The 10390-nt window shown below is 27.0% G+C and overlaps 2 long non-coding RNA genes across 2 annotated transcripts; one reads left to right on the forward strand and one right to left on the reverse strand.

Moving 5' to 3' along the window:
• The first annotated feature begins 865 nt into the window (after positions 1-865).
• LOC131171864 (uncharacterized) lies at positions 866-2383 on the forward strand. The gene is made up of 2 exons (XR_009142507.1): positions 866-1446; positions 1755-2383. It is a non-coding gene; the product is annotated as an uncharacterized LOC131171864 (long non-coding RNA).
• Positions 2384-4254: 1871 nt separating this feature from the next.
• LOC110652879 (uncharacterized) lies at positions 4255-5255 on the reverse strand. The gene is made up of 2 exons (XR_009142508.1): positions 5123-5255; positions 4255-4974 (listed from the first exon to the last, which is right to left on the reverse strand). It is a non-coding gene; the product is annotated as an uncharacterized LOC110652879 (long non-coding RNA).
• Between the last annotated feature and the right edge of the window lie 5135 nt (positions 5256-10390).

Below are 10390 nucleotides of genomic sequence, written 5' to 3' on the forward strand. Positions count from 1 at the left end.
AACTTTCCAATCAGATTCATTTTATGCTAATTGGTAATGCTAACTTTTCCAATCAGATTCAATAGCCAATCAGATTCAATAGTATATTGAAAAGTTAAGTTAAGGATGGATGGATATCAGTCCCCCTGAACCCCCTATATATTCAGGTCATCTCTCTGTGTAGCTTAGGAATGCATCTACCACAAACATCTTCTATAGCTAGTTGAGCAGCTTCAGTATCACCATCGCAACCCAAATGTATGTAATAATCTCTATCCTCTTTCTTTATTTAATTTCTCTCGCAGTATCATTTCCTGTTTCAACAAGTTAGTCATTTTACCTCTCCCCAATATTTGTAACTTAACTACTTTTATCTTTTCGGTTTAATTTATCTTTCAATGGCTTATTCATTTTCAGGTTACAATTCCTTCTTGTAAGTATGAAGTTTTTTGTCGACTAAAACAAATATATAAATCAATTTTTTTTATATATTTAATTTTTTGGACTCAAATCATTTTGCCAACACTAGTATTTTTCTTCCTATTTATTTTGATGCATGAGTTTGTCGTGGATTAAGACAATGATATAAATGAGTTTTTTAAAGTTATTTATTAAATTAATCCTAATATTTGCATCAAATCACAATTATTTGACTAATTACTTTTTAATTTTATCAATTAAAATGTTAATTATTTTAATTTCAAATTAAAATGTTATTTTTTAAAAAATTACATTAAATTTTTAAATTAAAATTCGAATTAATCAGATTAATCTATATAAATTATTTTCATATTAGAAACTTAGAAGTATAATATATAAATATAATTATATCAACACAAAAATTGAGATGAAAATACGACTGGAGGCTTAATTCCTTCACGCCAAACTTCTCCAGTTCGATTCCCAGTTCCAACGTTTATGTTCTCTTGTTATTTAACTTAACTAATCCTAGCCGTCCATTCCAGTTCTGATAATCTCAGCCCTTGTAAGTCTTAGTATACCTGACCCTAACCTCATCCTCACGAGAGTGCTCATCTCCTCCAACTTTCTGCCGATTATGGATGTCTTCCCTGCATCCTCATTTCTATATATTTTTTTTCTCCAGCAACCCCTTGTGGTCCCTTTCGATTTCTTCCCCATATCTAGATTTCTTTGATTTAAAGCCTCTTTATTTTTTTTTTCGTTTATTTATGTAGCTCTCAATATCCTTTTCATCGACCACCACTCTCCTCTCATTTGCTTGTCCTTTCTCTCCTAATTGGCCAGCGCTTTCCTCTTTGATTTTGGGAGTTCTTATGGTCTCAGCATCAGCAACAATTCTCCTTTCGCATAAGCAAGTCACAGCTAGCAGAGAGATCAACAATTCTCCTCTGTGATTTTTGGGAGTTATTTTCTCTTACGAGCCCAGATAGAAGAATCTTTTACATTTAAATCTATGCTACTTGATGGGTTTTATTAATTTGTTAGGTTTGTAATTGATGATATTGTATTTTGGCATTTAGCTAAATATATTAGATTTGTTCTTCTTTTTAAGCCTTTGCTGTAAATACTTCAATTTTTTTTTTTTTATGCATTTGCTGTAAATCTATGCCTTGTGATGCTTGAACCTTGATGTTGAATGTGATAAATGTGCTGTAAACTTTGCTGTTGCTTGCTTCTGTTTTCCTTCGGAAGATACAGACTTCGTGCATTGCTTTTGTCTCATTCCTACATATTAACTAACTATTTTTAAATAACTTCCTCCTCCCTCTTCTTTTTGTATATGTATAAAACAGGACAGGAAATGGAATATTATCTACCGTTCAAATAGTGGCTTTTTTGGGAATTCAATTATCTTGGGAGATGAAGGTGTTGGTGTTCATTCTAATCAACTATGCTATAGCAATGACGATTGAACACGAACTCCAAATCCATTCTAACTCAAATTGCAAAACATGCGTTAGAAATATTCGTCTCCTGTTGGGTTATGCAGCAATTGTGCTACTTGCTTGGATTCATGTTATCAGCTATGGTGTATTACTTTTGAGTTTATGCGTCTACTTTGTTATACGATTTGCACGCAATCCATATCAAGACTTATGTTTATTAGTAGGCGAAGATTTGCAGTACTTAAAGGTGCTAGTTGAAGGTGAAATCCAAAGGCTATTTGGCAGGGAGGAGAGAGACACTGAGGAGAGAGGCAGGGAGGAGAGAGACACTGAGGAGAGAGCCGCTGAAAATGTAGCCGCTGAAAATGTCTAGTTGGGTATATCACTCTAGTAAACCTGATTTGTCTTTAAAAGTTTAGATTTCTCTATAAAATGTATGATTTTAGCAATAATTATAATAGTTTAAATGTGATAGTTTAGTCCATATTAATGTATCTGAGTTTTAGAATTAATATTTGAGTTGGAGAATTTTGAAAGGGTGTTCATTGAAATTTTGAAATTTATTTATGTATTGCATGATTGAACATGTTAGAATATTTTTTTATTGCCTTGTTAAATCTCCCTCTCTCTCATTTGTAATTTTTGATGCAAAGAGGGGTTTTGATTTGTGTTGTTTGTAGAGGAAGACATAGGGAGAGGGAGAGAATTTATTATTATTATTATTATTATTATTATTATTATTATTATTATTTTTTAACACCATTAAGTCCAAATTTGAAATATTTTATTACAGTATATGAGTTGTAGAAATAATACAAATATTCATCTCTCTTATCATAGCAAAATACCCATCTCATTCGCAGGGTGTGTTTGAGATTAGAATTGGCTATTGATTCCATACTCAAAGCTTGTAAATCAAATAATGTTGATCTTAGTCCCAAGTTTCAGATGGTTTCTTCTAGGCTTAGGACCTGCATATTTAAATGGGGCGCTTGTTGCTCATATCACGATCTTTACCATTTGCTACTCCAAGCATCAGGAAGTGCATTTCAAGCACTGAGGAGGCTGCTAACTGTAGGTGGGGAAAACAGCATAATGTAGGAACAAAATCATCAGTCTTCTTCGTCTATTAAATATGGCTGTCTTAATTATTGCTTATTTATTAATATTATGTAAATGACCTTTTTCATATTGCTTGCTGCTACTCTGACCAATTTGGTGATTAATTTCTCTTTAATCTTTTCTTGCCCTGCACTGTCCATGAATTCTGCAAAGTTGAGCTTCTTGTTGCAACTTAAAAGCTTTGTCACTATCAGTTCAGATATGTTAGGTCTTGGATTTTAGTAGGGTAATTAACAAAGTTGTTTGTAAAGAGTTTATTTGCTCTTGAAGATTAGCTTTGGATCTCTAGTTCTGCGGCTTGAGTGGGGCCTTCTGCTGTTGTTTATTTTTGAGTTTACTTTGGTTTTCTTTTTTTCTTTTTTTTTTCTCTTCTTTTTAATTCAATGGAGTCAAAATTAGTTGAATAATGATTAATAAATGTTAATTATATAACATGTACAACTCTCTCTTTTAATAACTCTCAAATAGATTTTGTTTCAATTATGCAGCAACAGAAAATTATAGAATACAAAGACTGATATTGAGTCAGCGGGCTGGTAGTAACCACTAACAAGCAATGTAATTGTTAGAATAAATTAGTCTTCAAACACTCTTATTTCACATTAGCTGGTCATAGATTTTGACATCTCTTTATAACCTTTTAGATTTATAATTTTGTTTAGTGAAAAGATTTATAAATTTTGAATATTGATATAGAGTTGATATGTAATAGAGTTAAATAACCAAAAAAAGTATATATAATCAACTTTAATTAATTTAGAATTAAAATGATAGTAGAGTCTAATTCATTTTCTTTGGGTCATGTAATTTTTTATAATCTCTTAAGCCTTGGAATGCTTCATAGGTCTTGCATTTCTAACCGTGATCAAAATTACTTGGACTCTTTCCACTATTGGGTTCAATCTTAAAAAAAAATACAGGTTGCTATCCAAAATTATCTTGAAATTTGGTAATGGGCCTATAGTTATAGTCTTACCAAATCCTTGTTGGGCTTTGGCTTGTAAGAGAATTACTATTTAAACTTTTTATTTTAAAAAACTAATTATTTTTTTTTAAATATATCAGTTAATATTTATATTTTTGTTTAAGTTTTTATATTTTTATTTAGTATATTCTTTAGCCTTCATTCATTCAGTTTAAATTAAATTTTTTTTGTTAGTATTTAAAAAAAAATTACCATTATAAAAACCAAATAGTTCAAAGCTTATAAAATGTAGGAATTATATTGTTGTGTTTTTTAAATTATTGAAACTAAATAAAATTCAAACTAACGAGAGACAAAAAGTAAATAGAATAATTTTTTTTTGGTCAATAGGCAAATTACATTACATAAAAGGTTTAGAGCCCAATACATAACAAAGGACTCATTTAGAATCATGATTACAACATAAGGCTAAAAGTCTGATTTCAATCCAATACAACACTTCATTAGCCCAAATAGAACCACTACATGAGTAACCAAAATAGGCCCTAATTGGCTGCCTAGCCCAGTGGTAGAGAAAAGGTCAGAAAACAAAGAGAAATCCTTTCCCTGCAGCCCATTTGGGAGACCTATAGCAAAAGAGAGACCCGAAGCACAGGAACTGCCGCCACCGCCCAACCATTCACAAGCAGATCCAACCAAGGAAGTTTCCAGCAAAATGGAGTGCAAGGGAACAAAAATTGGCCAATGCCTACAGAGGAAAATTCCCCACACAAGAATTCCCCACACAAGCATACTCCTCAATTGCTGAGCAAACCATTATGACCCAAGAACAAAGAAGAAGCACAATGCCATGGACAGTACTAAACCTTGCCGAAAAACACCAGAAATCGGGGGTGAGAGGTGACTGACTCTTTGACTTCTCTCTTGTGCCTTCTAGGTTGAGCTAAGATCCTCAAACCCGACGACAAGCCACCCCAAATCTCCCCTAGTATCCCAAAAGCTGTAGTGACCCAAGCAGAAAACAATCCAGACCAAAGATGGCCATGTAGATCAAAAAGTGCTTTAACCATTTCTTCATATCTGCAACAAAAACAATATATTATTTATGCATACTACAACCCCGCCCGGAGGTGCAGAGGGAGAACCCATTTCTGGGACAGGGAACGGAGACTCCCCCTACCCCGATGCGGTAGAAGTTATTAAATGGAACAAAAATATAGGAACTAACCCTAAAGACCATTGTATAAAATCGCTTTGGTAGAGAGAAGCGCATTGAAAATTTTATTGCCCACCCAATATGGCTTCTTTTCCTCATCCTAAAGACGGTTAATTGCATCAATCATCTATTAATTTAAGTATTTATTTTCATTTCAGTTATTTAAATTTAATTTATTAAAATAAAATTAATTAACTTTAATTTTATTAAAAGAAAATTTCTAACATACAATAGTAAATTTTCATGTAAAAAAAATTATTATTTTACCCCTATTTTCTAGAAAAAAATCACCATTTTATTCAATTTTTTTTTTTCTATTTCTCACATTCTTAATTTCTTACAGTCAAATTATTTGATATTTATTTATTAATAAAATTATTTTATTTTTAATAAAATTATTATTTATTAAATTTATTAATAACATTATCTTATAATTTATATTTTCTATTTGTTATTTTTTTACTATTAATTTAAATCTTATTAACCTTTAATTGGGTTCATTAATAAATAATTATATTTTCCCTTTTAACTTTAGAACACTATTTTTGAATATTTTAATTCAAGCATGAATTAATTTACTTGACCTCTTTAATTTTAAAAATAAAATTTTAAAATATAATTTAAATTAAACAATTAAATTCAAATCTCAACATAACTAAGATTATAATCAGTTTTAGTTTGTTTTAAATAAAATATACTAATTTTTAAATACCAATGGTAATTATGTAATTAAATCATAATAGAAAATTCGAAAATAAGCTAAATTAGGGTTTAGGGTTTGTCATTATGGTTCAGCTAAATATCAAGGTGTCATTAATGTTTAAAATTAATTTATTTTATTTTAAAATAAATTAAAATTGCAATTATCGTCTTAATTAAAATGAGGCCTGAATTTAATTATTTAATTAAAATCATATTTTTAAAAATTATTTTTCAAAATTAAAAAGAGTAAGTAAATTAATTGATACTTAAATTAAATTATCTGATTGAAATAAAATTTTAGAAAATAGAGTTTTAAAACTAAAGGTTGCATATAATATTTACTGATGAACTCAACTAGAATTTAATAAAATTTAAATTAATTATAAATAAAAAAATAAAAGTTAATAAATAATGTTTTTAATAATTATTAAAATTATTAAAAACGAAATAGTTTTATTGATAAATGTGCATAACTTAATTTGACCATGAAAAATAAGAATGTGAGAGAAAGAGAGAAAGAAACTTATGGGAGGTAAAATGGTGACTTTTTTTTTAAAAGACAAAATAGTAATTTTTTTTTTATTTAGAAACATGTTATTAATTAACTTATTTTAAAATTAAATGATATATCATCAAATGCAAAATTATATCCACTGTTATTATAAAATTTATATATTAATACTTGAAATAAAATTGATTTTTATTTAAATATTTTTAAATTTTAATTACTAAAATTTTATATAATATTAAAAAGTAATTATTAAAAAATAATATTTTTAAGTCAGATTAGAAAGAGGTGAGTTATTTTTTAAAAAATTATATATATATATATATATATATATATATATATATATATATATATATATATATATATATATAAAATTGTTCACTAAAAAATTATTTAGAAAATCTAAACATTTATCTTTAAAAATATTTCTTATATTTAAAATTTAAAAATTTTAATAATAATAATAATTTTGGAATCGCCATATGATATTTTATTTATTTTATTTATTATTTTATTGGTATATGAAATAAAATCAATTAATGTAAAAAAATAGAAAATAATATATTAATTAAGTAATTTCAAAATTTAAAATTAAATAATATGTTATTAAATATAGAATTATATCAATTACTGTTAAAAATATTATATATTAACACTTGAAATAAATCAAACTTGTAATTAAATATTTTTGAATTTTAGCTACTAAATCTTACCTTATACTAAAAAAAAAAGAAAATTTTTTATTAACATTTTAATTAGATTAGTACATTTAAATAATTATTTAGTAAAAATTTATTTATATGTTCATAGTCAATGTTAAAAATAATAAAAGAGACCAGCCACGCGCAGAAAAAAAAATAATAAAAAAAAATAAAGAAGTAGCACCAATAACAAAGAGAGCAAATGAAATTCGGCATTAGAGAGACGAACTTGATCAGATTTAATCTGATTTAAAAAAAATAACAACATTGCCTCATCCGATTCAGAATACGTCAAGCCCAGCTGCTTTCCGATCTCCAACATGCGAGTTGCTTCAAAATTTACATCCAAACCAGCATCATCTCCTCTGGTTGTTCAATCACACAATTTCCATCAGATTCTTTCTTACTTTCCCCATTTGGTTTGAGGAAGACATCAATAGAATGACTTCCACCCCTTTGATTGGTCCTACCCACTTGGTCCAATAGAATGACCCTGGTTTGCATCTGCTGAAATGGACGTTGGTAAGAGAGGCTCAATTGAAATTTCGTGTCTAGACATACTTCATGATTTGGGCTGTCACAAGGGATGAGAGCCGAGCTTTGATTATCTTGTAGAAGCCCGTTATATTGTAAAAGCCCGTTATCCATGGGCTCCTCATTAGTAGCCCAACCATTACTCTGCAGCTCACAATCTTCCAAATTAAGATTGTGGAAGAGATACAGCCTCATGGTTGTTATGGTTAAAGGGGTAGAGTGATTTGCAGACGAGTGAGAAGACGAAGAAGAGGGGGAGAGCACGCTCTGCCATTTTAAAACTCCAATTACATTGCAGAGCTCTTTGTCGCAAAATACCTATCTCATTCTCGGATGTGTTTGAGGAACACAGGATTATAATATCAATTAATGTTTGTGGTCCTCTATGGAATAGCATTGGCTTTTGAACCCATACACAAAGCTCGTAAATCAAATTACCAAACAACCTGCTTCCTTGCCAAAATTATTACTTGTGTTGATCTTAGTCCAAGCTTCGGATGGTTTCTTTTGGCCTTATGGACCTGCATGTTTAAATGGGCAGCTTGAAACTCATATCAAGATCTTTACCATTTGCTACTCCAAGCATTTGATTAGTTGAAGAGGCTTTCGGGAAATGTATTTCAAGCACCGAGGAGGAGGCTAACGGGAGGTGGGAAAACTTCCATAGTAATATTATAATCTCGTATTTGAAGGGTTAAATTAATGAATCTTCATAAATATTTTAAAAACCAGATGAGATTTTGCTTAGAGACTTGCCTCAATTAGAATTCTGAATTTGTTTAATTTCTTGCATTTCATAATATTGCCAGTCACAAATAAAATTTCTTGCCCTGTTAAGCATGATGGCTTCACTTAGAATTATATTATTCATAAGAAAATGATTCAATTCCATTCTCAAGCAATCATATTTTATTTTTATTTTTTTTGAAAATGAATTTTTTTTAAGTTAAAAAAAAAATAAATCTTTCATTCTAAATATGAGAATTAATAAAAAAAATCAATTAAATTGAATTCTTATTAAATTTTATTAATTAAATTTTAAAATTTATATTTATTTATTTATTTTAATTTTTAAATCACTTTAGTGTTCATATACGAATTCAAATTATTTTTTTCTATTTTATGTTTCTATTATCATCATTTTATTTTTTTTAGCTGTTTAACTATTAAATTGTTAAATTTGCATTAATTATTGTTATCTTTATTAAACTATTTTTTAAGATGACTTTGTTTTATAATAAATGAATTTGACTTTATACGCCCACATCATATTAATAAAATATCATATTTTCATCTCATTACAAGAAAATTATAATAACAAAAAATTATCGGTCTACTTTAGCAATTTTTTTTTGTCTTTTTTTATATAAATACTACTTTAAAATTATAAGAATTTGATTGACATTATTATTATTATTATTATTATTATTATTATTATTATAAAAAAATATTAAATAAATAATATCGATAAATCTTTTATAATATTCATTCAGAGTTGTTAATATATTAAATGTGTAAATTTAGTTTATAAATAACAATATTTAAATTTATTTTATTCTTAAATTATGATATAATTATAATATATTTAATTTTTTATAATAATTTAAAAAATATTTTAAAATATTGTGCATATATATTATTTTTATATACTAAACCTACTATTATGGGACTAGTGTTAGGCTTTTTCTTAGATACTTAATCACATTTAATTATTATTTTCTTTTATAACTAGACTATGCCATTAATATTTTTTATTATTCCTTTTTTTTTTCATTGTATCATAACAAGTAAAAAATAAATATTGTATTATTAATATTATTGATTTTAAACTAAATTATATATACGTAATTATAGTGGAATATAGTGAATGATTTAATCACTATTAATAGTTAATAATTTTATTTATAAAATACAAGTATAATATTTTTAATTATAAAATAGAATTGGATCTTTTTTCAATATAATACCCACAGCATTGCGCAGGGTATTATTATTAACTAAAAAAAGTAATTAATAAATTAAAAAAATGTGGAGCTTTGTCCTACATCGTTATTGCATGTTGGGCTACCATTTAATTTTTTTAGTTTAAAATTTTAATTTAAGCTAGTTTATTTTTTACACATGTATTTATTTACTCGTGTGTTTTTATTATTTTTAATCAAAATTTTAGAAATATAATTTTAATTTAAAATAATTATTATTAATTTAAATATTTTAATTTTCATACACAATATAAGTAGGGATGGCAATAGGTTTGATTTTTTTGGTATTCAAACCCTAATATGACGAGTTTGGATAGGACATAATTGAGTTTGGGTTTAAAAATAGTACTTGTTACGAGTTCGGATTAGATTTAAATTTTTCATATTGAGTATCCATTATTCGAACCTATTTATATAAATACTTTTTTAAATATAAAATATATATTTTTATAATAATATTTAGAAATTTTATATTTTTATCTTAAATAAATTTAAATACTTCATGAAATTATTAAAATTTTAAACTATAAATTATTAATAAAAATATTTTTTTTTGTAAATTATTAATTAAAGTATATAAAATTAAACTGGTTCGAGTATTTTTAACATAATAATAATTGAATTTTGAAACGAGTTCAAGTAGTTAATAATAAATTTTAATTGAATTTGAGATGGGTTCAAATTTTGAAAATATTAATCGATTCGAATATGATGAATTTCGCGAGTATCTACCTGTTATCATCCTAAGTGTCACGACCCAAATTCTGGATTGGACTGACACTATGACTTGTATCAGTATAAGGCCCCCAAAGCCTGTAGTAAGTCTAACTATCCCTAACTCAACTATAAGGCC

This window comes from Hevea brasiliensis, chromosome 13 (genome assembly GCF_030052815.1).
Source record: "Hevea brasiliensis isolate MT/VB/25A 57/8 chromosome 13, ASM3005281v1, whole genome shotgun sequence".
Taxonomy (NCBI): Eukaryota; Viridiplantae; Streptophyta; class Magnoliopsida; order Malpighiales; family Euphorbiaceae; genus Hevea; species Hevea brasiliensis.